Genomic DNA, 13,042 nt, shown 5'->3' on the forward strand with positions numbered 1-13,042 from the left:
AGGCAAGAGCGTGAAGCAGCTTTTCCCGAACCAAAGGATCCAGGTTCTCTTGAAACAAAATATCCTGATCCCTCAGCATCAGGCGATGTCTCAGTATCATCTGCATCCAAACCAGAATTTGACTCCGAAGAGGGACAACTCACTTTTCCATAATCACCCGACAAGTCGAATCCATATCATCAGAATAGAGGGCATAGGACTCTTTGCTTTGCCCTACTATGAACTAGGATCAGAAAAGGTTGGCTCATAACATAAACTCAAAGACGCCAGAAAAGCACACTTAACGCGGTTCATCAGGTTGTTCAGAGGCTCCTTCCTGCCCCGCCCACCACCCTGCTTCAACATATCAGTTGTCATTAGGAACTTCTTTCTCTTAACGAGAAGCTTCAGGCTTTTGTGTTTGTGGTCCTGTGTTAAAAGCTTGCTAAACGCGCGTTAAAAGCGATTTTTTCACCCCTATCGAGTAAGTTTATCGCTTCTTTCGGAATGCGCTGAAAGGCTCAACGCGCTCGTATCTAGGTCGGGGGTAATTCAACTGTATAAGCAAGGCTCGGGATATGGGGATATGGATTTCACCTTATGGGGAATAGGCTGAAAGAGCAACAGGCAACCAAGACTTATGAAGTGCGTTCAGGCTCACTTTACACTAAAAAAATGGGAACCCTAGTTCGAAATATGAAACGACGTTTGCAACAGGAGAGTCGGCGAAGGGATCAACAATCTTCCTTCAGTAAAGGCCCATCCAGGTGTCTTCGCCCACCTTTACATATGCGATTGTTCGCGCGACCTGGCTGCCCAGTTACGAAATATATAGCTATAAAAAAAGCTAGAAATAGAACTCAACTTAGTTGCTCAGTCTCTAGGAATTCCCAAGCGTTAGCGAAGAAAGAAGCCTACTTGAAGAAGGCTGCCAAGAGGAGCAAGCCCACATCGAGCAAGTTGACTTACTTTATGTTATGTAAAGAGTTCGCTATTACGGCCCAGTTCTTCCACGAGCGAAGGCCCGTCAAATTGGTCTCAAAGATTTTCAAGGAAACCCAACCCCTTCCTCTCTTCCCCTCCTTCTATCCAAAGAAACTTTCCCAGCTGTAGTAGCTGTTCTCTTCCCTTCCATCGATTGAGCTTTCTCTCGCTTAATTCAATAGGGCCTTAGTAGACCGGTTTTAATTCGACAACTCGATCGCTTCTTCCTTTGCTGGAATTGCCATCTTTGCTGCTCTCGGCTTCTGAATTCGTACCTTTCAATAGCCAGTCTAGAAGCCCTAATGTTGTAAGGCACGTGACTGCATTCCTAAATTCTATCTCTGCTTCCTTCACTGCTTCCCGAAACTGACCTGCTTACACTGCACTGCTTCTTCCAACAATACTGGAAGTGGGGCTGCCCTATATGGTCAAGCCAAGCAAAAAGGGAGTTTCCTCTTTGTATCCTCTAGTCTCAAGAGTTTCTTTCATCTTCGATAGTCTGGAGATAGTGCATTAGCCTCCGTTGACCAATTTGAAGCTTATGAAATCTCTTTCACAAAGAAGAGTCTTCAATACTCATTTTCTTTTTCAAGTGACCGTATGGGTGGTCTATCAAGACGATAACATATCCCCCAAATAGTGGCTTAGAATTGAAATGCGAATATAGCAAAAAACCATTAATGAAAATCACTTTTCACTCTAGAAGTCCTCAATGGAAGCTATTCAAATTTCGCAGAATATTGCTTAGTGCTCGACCTACTTAATGGGATACCGGTTGAGAATTAGGCCAATTTCCTATTCGGGAAAGCAGACTCATTCGTTGTCTTAACAAGTTTGAGGCCATTATCTCTACTTGAGCAATCATTAATTTATTTTGATAAAAAAAGTGATACCCAGACCGGACGACTTCTAGCCTAGGTCCTACTACCAGTCCGGAGACAATTGAATTACCTTCTTATCATATCGAGCCTTTGTCACGATTTCAAGTAATGAGTTCGGGCTTCTGTCTGTTAAGGTCTCTCTGAACAGAGCTCCACAACTATCAAAGGAATCTCCCCTGACAGAAAGGAGTCCCACAGTTGATTGAGAGTTTCGAGAATCTTCGATAGGAGAAAGAAAAGCATTAGCCAGTACCAGTACCTGAATAAGCAGCAGTTGTTTCGACAGCTTGGATTGGAATCTCGAATTCTCAACGGTAATCCCCCTCTATTTTCATCTCGACATGAAAAGTCAGAGGGACTGAAAGACTCATAAGGTTATAGTGCGGGATCAGTTCCATTTTCATAGTTAAATAATCTAATCTACTTCAAATAAAGACAAAAGGGAATCCACGGTGACAGAGAAAGATGAAGCAAAGAAAGCGCATAGCGTGGCACCCCGTAACAATGGAATTGAGCTTGGCCCTGTCTCGGCCTTAATAAGCAGTTGAATCCTCTGCATGAGGAAGTCACCTCGACATCTTAGAATGTCGGTATCGAGGAAAGACAGAAATATGGGTTAATCAACAGTTCCCAACAGAGATAGATTTTGTGAATCTACAGACAGATATGGTTTTTGAACTGAGCCTGTTCCCACTCGTATACCAGCCAAAGTTAGGTAAAGAGGGTTTCTTTGGCTTCTGAACTTAAAAGTCTCTTCTTTCTCTTAGGGGAAGCCCAAAGCTAGCTATCTCTTCCTTGCTCGACTTCCCGACTTGCCTTCATGAATCAAAGTTTAGCCCGATGAATGATAGGTTTGCCTTGTGTTGGGACGGTAGGCAAGGTTCGGTACTCAGTTCCAGGCGGTTTGTTTTCCAGTAAGGTACTCAATCAAGCCGTTCAAGCAAGCGGATCGTAGAAAAACCACTTCTCTTGTGTGTCCTCCTTCTCATGGGAGTAGGCACCAGTCTCAGGGAAAGCGGCAGGGGCTTCGGCTGTTGGAAACCCGGACACTGCTCCTGCGCAATCAGAGAAAGAAGAAAGGTAATCCATCTCGACATTCTGAGGGCTAACTCCTAAAGCAATCACGGTAAGTTCACTTCGGGAATCAATACAATAAGATCTTTTCACTCTTTTTCTCTATCAGTCTACCCCCGTAGTCTTCCGAAGGTGTATTAAGGGTAGAGCTTTACCCGGACCGCAATTTCTGACGTGAGAAAGGAATAGCGTAAGGTCCGACCTTTTTCATCTAAGGGGTAAATAAGCTGTTAGGACCGAGGGCAGCGGTTACATCCCGGTAGTCAGCAACAGCGGTTCAGTGTCAAATGAAAGCTAAGCGGGAAGGCTACTTCACTTCAGACAATCAGGCAGAAGCAGCGGTGTCGGGTTCCTTCCTTTCGCCAATAGACTAGACCAGCTACTACTACTACTACGAAAAGTAAGAGCTCAAACTCCTAAGCACCACTACCACTACTCCTATAAAAATAAGTTGCTTGCTTATTCTATTCTTCTGGATGTGCTCCACATTTCATTCGCTTTCCTTTCACATCGGTCTTACAAGGCCCTTTCTTTCTTCGGTGAGTTGCAAGAGGGGTTTTTTTTATGGGGATAGGTAAGGAAAGATGACTTTGGGAGGAATTCGGGATCGGTCATCGAGGGGGTAGTGGATGGAGATGACGACTAGTAGGAGATGACAACTAATGGAGCTAGCTTTCTTCTTTCTGCTGACTAATCATGGACTCAGAGCTAAACAACTATGACTCGTATGATTTGCTAACACAACGGATGGTTTCGAAATATTTCTCGCCGGGTTCTGGCGCTGTCCCCCGAGTTCGCCCGCTGAATCTGCTGCTCGCTGAACAAGATGCCTTCTCAGCAATCAGTTCCAGTCCCTTGTCTTTCATCATTATGCATTCAACGCTTTCGAATGAGTCGGTTCAAGCAACTCATAAACCCAATATCAAAAGTTTCACCCAGGTATACATATCCTTACCTCATCTCTGGTTCAGGACCAACCATGCACTCACAGCCACTACTCTCTTCTTAAGCTTGCAGTAGTGCCGTTGCTCTAGTAGTCCAACCATGCAGTAGCATACCAATGCAGATATCGGAGATGATACTCCATCCATCTTTCAAAAATCTTTCAAACATGCAATCTGCATCGTCACCATAGAAAGTACGAATCCGATCAATTTCAACTTCATTGAAGTTTGATGGACGTACACGCTCCATGATAAACGCCCTTACCATTCCATACTGCTCTGCAGTCAACACTCCCAAATCTGGAAATGCTAAGCAAAACTTCAATGGTAAAGGAAGTCTGCCAGTCGGCGAAAACATTAAGAGATAATGGCGCTTCCAACGTTTAGATGTCGGAAGACCTTGACGTGAGTAGACCTTATAAGATCCACCGCGTAACCTGTACGAACACAGCAAATTGACTCGCAGCTCCGAAAACAGGAAAGTGGAAACTCCAGAAGAGAGAGTACGGAGAACCCGAAGGGACACAGGACTAAAGTCAAGTGTAACCTTATAGACCATAAATCTCTTAGCAAATTCTAGAGCACTCACGTTAGGGACGGACTTTTCTTTTGATATGGTCACCTCACACTCCTCCATAACCTCAAGATATGACTTCACGACTACTGGATCCGCGATGACATTGTCATCGCCCAGTAGAGCATAATCAAAGAACTTCACCCCAGGGCGTACCCTCCATGCTGCATACCACACCAGCATATGATGCGTGAGTGTGCCATGAACTGTAAAACCCTAGAGTAGAGGTTGCCCCTTTGTAAACCGGAAGACATATAATTGGGCGAAGGCCCCTTTTCTGGTAACCGGAAGCCAAAAGCACATAGAATAAGATAAATCCATGACTCGGCTAATCGACGGCCAAACAAACTGAACAAGACACCTCCACTTAAATCTACCGGCAAAGAGTCGGTAGCAGCTTTGAGATCGAAGGAAAACAAATGACTTTGACCGAGCAAGGGGCGCGGTTTGGTTATATGTCCCGTCAGTCGGAAGACAATGAAGCACATCCATCACCCGATCATGTAAAGGCCGGAAAAGCAAAAAAAATAATGAATAAGACAAAGAAAGGACTTGGACACACCTATCTCAAATTAGTGAAGATACCGGTGGTTATGGGTATGGATCCACGCGAGATGATAGCTTTCTCGGGTTTTTGAACAGTTGCTGGCTTTATTGATTTACCTCTTGGTAAGGGGAAACTAGCGAAGGTTTTATTACCTTTTCTTCCGTACACCTTTGCCGACACCGGTACCTCCTATCATTGGCACTCTAACTAGGCGAAATGGTGAGGAAGCCGCTTCTGGGACCGTACGAACTAGAAGGAATGATGCTTGCATAGGTGGGGGGCTGCCTCTACTTCTACATGTGGTGCTACCTTCGCTGCTTTCATTAGTCTTGGTTCTTCCAAAGTCGCAATTAGGATTGGACTTAGCGTTTATCCCACATCGGGAATTCTCTCTGTTATGTTGTTGTTTTTAGAGAGTGCGGGGGCCTTTGTCTCTAACTGAACTGTGATGCCGTAGCTTCTTATGCTGCAGCCCATACCATCCTAGCTTCCCATACTTTTTCTACCGCTAATATGACTAGTGCCCATACAGCCTATGTCTTTGCTTCTTATGCCTTTGTTGCCTTTATCCCACTCGAAACTAACTGAGATTCTGCTGACTCAGATGCTGGTGGTCTAACTTGAATGGAATCTGATCGATCTCAATATGGAACAACTATAAAGTATATGCATAAACTCTTCTGCCTCTGCCGGCTCTGGAACAGGCTCTTGCTCTAGCTCCGTTCCTCTCCAACCTTTTCTATCTATCCTTAGAAGTAGGGCGAGTAATAAGCTCGATCTGGATCCGAAATGGACTATGGATCTCGATCTATTGGTCTATGCGGGATTCGCCCTCTTCTCCAGTCTCAGTTCTGGTTCGAACATATCCCTTTCCGCCTTTGAATTAGCTACTACTACTACTACTGATGAATGCACCTTCGCTGCACTCGGCCGCTTTCAGGGGGAGTGGGGATGGCAGGGAAGGGCATATCTTTGCCGTGATCCCCACGTTCAACTGTTAATCCGTACCTATCCACCCGATGTGATAGAGCGATACTCTGTTCGATTCCCCTTTGATCCGATGCCTACTACCTAATAGAAAGGCAGCCAGCAGTCCATGGCTAGCTGATATATCACGGTTTCACCATCAGAGGGAGGAGATGGAAAGAAAGGAGTCGATCACCTAGCCGATCCCGAATAGCCCGATCTTTATTTCATTTCAACCGATCCGCCGGGTCATAACCTAAAATATATTATATTTATTATTATATTTATTATTATTATTATTATTATTATTAATCTAATAATAAATATAATTATTATAATAATATATAATAATTATATTTATTAATAATTACTTTGCTTTGATTCTGAATATCTGCTTCGACTACTGGAACATTTCTTAGAAACCATATTGACGGATACTAAAAACAAACCTTTTTTTCTCTTTTCCTTACTTGTGGTATCTTCATTCATTCAGTCATTCCTTCGTTTTATAGCCTGTTGTGCTTGTTTTCTTTTGCTTGTTCTGTTGGAACATTGAGTAAATCAACCTTATTATGTAATAATTTTTCATTCAACAAGGTATGGGTATCTTCTCACTTAGCTTGACTAGACAGTTAGTTAGTTCAAAAGGAAAAAGAGTAAATTGACTTCTATTGAGACCTCTTCTTGGATGAAGAATCAAGTGACTTGTTAAAAGCATACTTCTAACTCGAACTATTTCATTACGGAGTACCTCAAGCCCCGCCTCGCCGTTAGCTTCATATCCTTTTTTATGGAACTCTAGCTTGTGCCGTAGACGACCTTCCCACTAGTGTGAGAGGAAACTCTCGATTGGGACCCGTCCATTGCTTGGCTCTTCGTACCCACAGGCGGGTTCCCCGGCAGAACGATGAGGGCTTTGCTTGCCTTTCTTTTCTAGGATGAGTGGTTGATTCTCGAATCCTTCTCTTTGCTTTACAACATAGTTGAATGCCCCCAACGGAAGGTACTTGTTTCTCTCTCGGGCCTGGCCGATCAACGTATGGCCGGTGTAAGAACCCAAAGCGCCTATTCCCGGACGCAACCAACCTCTGACTATTCCACTCTGATTCCTTCACTCTGCCCATGAAAGTCTTCTTTCTTCGAGTGAGAGAGGAGAAGATTCGCACTGGCTTTATGGCTCATACGACCTCGAAAGTTCAATAATTTAAGGGGTTCCGACGAAGGAAGAGCTTGACTGCTACTAAAAAAGGTACGCCCTAATCGCTCCCCTTTATTATTATTAGTAAGATAGGGTGGTTGAGAAGCAGGTCGTTCGTGTGCTTATTGTAAAAAAATACCTACGACTATCAAAGGAACTAATCTCACAAGCAACCGTCACTCATAAAGGGGCAACAAGACCTCTAACGGCCACTCTCTTTCTCTTCCTTCGGTAGGCTCTGCCTCATAGCCGGACTCAGAAATGCAACTCTTTGATCAAACCTAGCAAATAATGGCATAAACAATGGATTCTCACTCGGGGCTCAACTTTCCATAATCCACTGTTAAGGACTCTCTTTTTTCTCATCCACCTTCTTTCCCTTGGTACGGTACCTTCACGGCACATTTGTTCTCAAACCCTTCTTTTCAGACGTCGAAATGGGCTTTTGCCTCGTAGCCATACCTAGACGAATCTGACTCCTCTTCGAAAAGAGAGAGCAGTTGTTCCCCGAAAGACTTGGAAAGGTTTTTTTTGCTACAAACGAGATTGAAGAAGTCCATCGACTTAAAAACCCTTGGTACTTTAAACCAAAGTCTTGCCTTGACTTACGAGCAAGCCGAACTCCCCCTTCGCAACACCTACCTTTTTTTCTTCCTGAGGTGGGTGTCCCGCTTGAAGCAAGAGGATTAGACATCTTATTCATTGAGTCAACGAGATCGAAGTAGTAGGTTTCCAGCCCAGCAGTTTACGGAGAAGAGGGGAAAGTTTGAGGAGAGGAATAAGAAGAAGAGAGGGGACCTCATCATGGCACGCTGGAGCAGGAATTGAATCTGCACTTGGCTCTCATAAAGCCAAAGCAAAACAACCTTTCATTGCCACTGAATCCCCCTTTTTGATCAGCCGAACTTTCCTTCTGCTTGACTTAGAGTAGATTTCATTCGACATATGCGACCAACTGCCCCCTCTCTTGCTTTTGATCCAGCTAATGGTAATGAGTGCGCCTGAAGCCCCTGGAGTTCTTCCTCTTTTCCTTCCCCGATCCGATTCAACCCTCCGATCTCTCTTTCCGTAGAGGAGAAGAGCTTCCCCTTGTTTTTCGGCGTCAACCTTTGTTCTTTCCTAACCAGACCTCGACGAATCCAAAGTGAAAGGTCCAACTGGTCAAATTCCTTATTCATTGGTCTAGGGTATGGAAGCAGTCCTTCCTATCGAAATTTAGATCCCATCCCTTAGGATACAGATTGACAAGGACTTAACCGATAGTGAAAAGCTTCCAGCTTTGTTGGCACAAAAAAACTCTTGGATGAGAAAGGCCTACGTGCCGCTGAGCATGCCCAAATTTACCAAAAACGTATCAGTTGAGCCTATGATAAGAAGGTCTTAGAAAGGAAGTTCAAGATAGGTGACTTAGTCCTTAAGAAAATCATGCCTTCTAGAGATCCACACCCTAGGGGAAAACGTCAAGCCGAATCGGGAAGGGCCCGATTTCATATCCGCCGTCCATCCTGGAAATGCATATAAACTTTAGAATGTGGATGGTGATGAACTACCCGATCCCTGGAAGGCCATCTACCTCAAGAGGTACTACGCGTAGGCCAACCTTTGTTTGGATTCACATTTTGGCCTTACCTCGAGAGAACTTTGTTATGTTTCCGAGTCTAAAGAGTAGGGCATATGTTTGTTGTCTAAGTTCTAAAAGATAGCAAGCTAGTGCATTCATTCATTAGTACTTCACCAGCGGATAGGGTGACTTTCTCGTTCTCGACCTTTCCCCAGTCCCCTATTCGCCGAACCATTCCTTCCATCGTGAACCTTTATCCCTGAGTCAACCGAAAAAATATCCGCCTCCCCTCTTATTCATTGAGAAAGGCAGGGGTGGGGATATCTACTAAATATGCTCGCTCCTATTAGGAGTATATTTACTAATGAGACTCCTCCTTTAGTTTCATTCTCTAAATATGCACCTCTCCCTTTCATTCCTTAACTCATTCATCCATGAATTTCTTTCCCGCTACCCCCCTTTTTGGTAGGAGATAGTTTCCTCTCCCGCTTAAATTCCTTGCATCGGATAGAAGCAGCCCATGGAATGAATTTCGATACCATCTCCTTATCGGTTGGCGGAAAGTCATCTCTTGGGCAGTCGAAAGGGGGGCAACGAATCGTCGAATGAATTCCTTGTGTCGGGTGGAGAGAAGAGGGTGGTAGATAGAATGAACAGTCGACTGCTATGGGAGAGGGAATCAACTAGGAACTGGCATCTCCTGGTCCCTTCCAACCATTAAAGGTACGTGCTTATTACTAGGAGTGTCAGATGCAACCTGTGTGCTCAGTCCCAAACTGTATTGATGACCAAGCGCGCAGTCTTTATAGCGCGCTTTTCAAGCGCTTACCAAGCAAGCAAGCCGGCATACTCAGAGAGCTCTTCGCCTTTGGTCCGATGTGGGGGCCCTTTCTTATTGAATGAAGTAGGCGGTAACGGTAATAAGCGACCGATCATTAGTAAGAGACGAAGACAGGGCCAGACGAGATATTGAAAGGCTTGAATGGACAGGTAAGGGACAGACTGATTGCACCTACCAGGCACAGGACTTATTGGCTTCAGAAGCAAGCCAAAGAAAGAAGGGATTCGCTTACAGAAGTACTTTCCATATTTTGAAAGGGAATATATATATTTGAAGGAAGGTACTCGTGTACGGGAATCGAAGTGATTAGAACAGAACTGAGCTTGCCAGCCAGGAATGAAGAAGCAACGGACGCTATTTGTGGACAGAGCAAGGGACAGATAGAGGAATGGTTTACCTCCTCTATCCTTTCCATTAATTGATTGCATACCGTCTCGCTTCTGTTTACCGTACGATTAGCTGTACTTCTTTCCGAATGGTTGATATAACCATTCCCTACTGACTCTATTAGGGGCATACTCGATAGTCGTCTTTCCTTTCCTGTACTATTCAAATTGCCCTATTTTTTCTAGTAAGGGGAAGGGCAGACCGCTTATCATAAAACAGAAGATCGATATCGCACAGAAGGCCTGATATCGCCCTATTTGAGATACTGATTCAAGTTATAGTACTTCTTCTTCCTAAGAGCGATTGAACTAGCCTTTTGACTAAATAGATATGAGCATAGAGAGGGAATCCTGAACTACAGGAAAAAAGGAGAGCAGCCAGCCTTTATATTATTATATATTAGCGGGTAGGTTTTTCTTTTTCCTGAAGCTTAGATGAGATTAGAGATGAAAAAGACGCTAGCATTAGCAGAAGATCATCGATCATACTTTCTTGCCTTAGCCACTATTGAGTAAGAAAGATTTCTACTTGCCTTAGATCACTATCGAGGAAGATAAACTCATAGCACAGATGATCCTTACCCGGGAAGGCAGAAAGAGTACCTGTTGTTAACAAAACGGAGTCTCAAAAACTCAATTATCGTATTTTCAAGCAGAGCACCAGTAAAAGACCTAGAGGCCTATGAAAGTCACGTTTTTACTTAAGAAAGATGGCGCCTTTGCGAGGATGTCTTTAATCAGCCAATGCCAAGGCAACAAAGCTAGCATCAAACCTACCCGCCCAGAACCCTCCTTAATTCCTACCAAGGTTCCCATCCCCGATGACAGAAGAAAGATAAGCTAAAATGGGAGCTGGAGAGGCAGGAAGAAAGATTCTCACTTGGACAGGAGATGCGGACGAGTTTTGGCCGAGCTCCAAGAAGCCTGGGAGAGAAGGAGGCAGGGCCAAGCTGAGCTAAACCTAAACGTATGCATGGTTAAAAAGAAGTGTACCCAAGTTCCTGTGTTGCTCGATAATTTGTTGATCCTTTTTATCTTTATCCTGGTGGCGCTCTCTTACTTACTATTTTTTTGGTGCTTTAGCCAGCCTTACTCATCTATGAGACAGATGAGAGAGTGGGAAAATGCGGTGTCATGACTTTTTCCTTGAAAGGCATCGTCTGTTGACGAATCCATTTTAAGCCTAAGATTCCCCTGAGAATGGATCTCTCATTTGGGCAAAAAGGCTGTGAAAAAGGATTCCAAATCAGGCTTTCCTCACTTGAGTAGAAAGCTTTTCAGAAAGGAGGATATCCTGAGCCAAGCACAAGCAGTAGTCTCAAAGAGTAATGTAGTTGGATCAAGAAGGCCGAAAGCCCGGCAGTAAAGCTCACGTTGTCGACACCTCTTGTCCGTCAGTGAGTGATTTCTCGTATGTGTAAAGACGGGTAGACCGTCTCATCTCTTTCCTCAAAGTGGTGGATCGAACTTCGATCATGTCACGAGAGTGGATTCAGTTGGTTTCATCGGTCATTCTGCGAACCTGAACCTGACAGCTATCACTTACTGGTCAATGAAAGTGGGGTAAGTTTGACTCTGATTCGGAGCTTGAAAGTCAAAGAGTCTCATGCACTTGCTTATGGAACTCTTGCTTCAAAGAATAATCTTCCTAGGTTGCCCTATCTCTTCCTCTTCGGTTGTACTTTCCCTTTTCTTCCTGTTCAACTTGCCCAACTCTCACGAACTGGCAGTGGTTTTTCAGCATCAATGAGTCGACTGCTTTTTATATGACCTTTGCTTTTAGCTGCTGATGTCTGACGACAATGACTGCCTCACCTGATGATACATAGCACTGAATTGGATTAGCGGACACAGAGTCATGTAAAGCGAGTGGAAGGGTCAGACCATCAAGTGGATCGGAATCATGTATATAGGAATCAGGGGCTAACGCATGCCTAAACCGACCTGTCTTTCCTCTCCCTTATCGATCGAGCCTCACTTCCGCTCTCCTTCCCTAACGGATAGTACGACCTCCTAACGGTCCCCTTCCCTTTGGTCGAGCACGAGCCTAATCTATCCCCTCTTTGCGTCAAACTTCTATGTGGGCTGCGCCCTCCTCTGATTCTACCTATCCACCTGGATTTTGGGGTCTCAATGCCATTCCTTGATACGAAATCTCCTTCTTGGCGACTCACTCATTGAGGAAAGAAGCCCTACTCGCCGGCCTCAATGGACCAATGGGGCCACTCCTCGATCCTTCTGACCCTGACTAATCAATCGGCTTGGAAGTTGGAAGGGAGATGCCATGACAAACTCATCCAATCAAGCTCGTCTGGGAATCTTTCTCTGACTTGTCCTTCGGGGAAGGGAGCTAGATTCGTAGAAATCGAGAAGAATGGCAGCTTTGACTAACAGGATAGGGTGCCAAGGAGAGGGTTTCATTGAAGAAGTCATAGTGCGGAGAGGAGCTCACCTTCATCTAAAGAGGGAGCCTTGAAGCCAAAGCCATCTTGGATCAATTGGGAACTTCATCGGGCACGCACCTTTCATCGTGAATGATTATGCTCAGGGAGCCCCAACTATAGCCATTTCCTTCCATAAACAACCACGAAAAAAGCAAGAGAAGTAGCCCCAGTCAGACAGCAAAGTCGCAAAGGTAAAAGGGAGAGCATCAGGTCAATCAGTCGATGATCCGGTGGATCAATTCATTAGTCTTGCAGTTGGTCAAGCCAAAGACTGAGTCGACTAAGCAACTGTGTAAGGAGTGGATGATCAATAATTCACAGCAAAAGTGGATACAAGAACCGAGTTCAGTAGTCGATGTTGAAGTCGTGCAAGTACTGATCTCTGAACCAGAAGCAGCATACTTATCGACTGCTGTGACCAACACGCACCAGCAACAGCGCTCGAAAGTCAGAGTGAACCAAGAGAAGCTGAACAGACGGAGTGCAAGTGCATCCATGGATCAGAAAAGGAGTGAGTGGCTTCCAAGGTGTAGGTGGGGGAACGAGTGATGGACCAAGCAAAGGAAAGGGGGAAGAATCACTGGAAAGACGCTGCTTTGGTTGACCAGCGAACAAGCACGAGCCAGGAAATAAGAAAGCAATAGCCGAGGTTGGGTCGTCAGG

The sequence above is a fragment of the Phoenix dactylifera genome, chromosome 12, assembly GCF_051530095.1.
Source record: "Phoenix dactylifera cultivar Ajwa chromosome 12, Ajwa_hap1_PhDact_Kaust_v1.1, whole genome shotgun sequence".
NCBI classification, from domain to species: domain Eukaryota; kingdom Viridiplantae; phylum Streptophyta; class Magnoliopsida; order Arecales; family Arecaceae; genus Phoenix; species Phoenix dactylifera.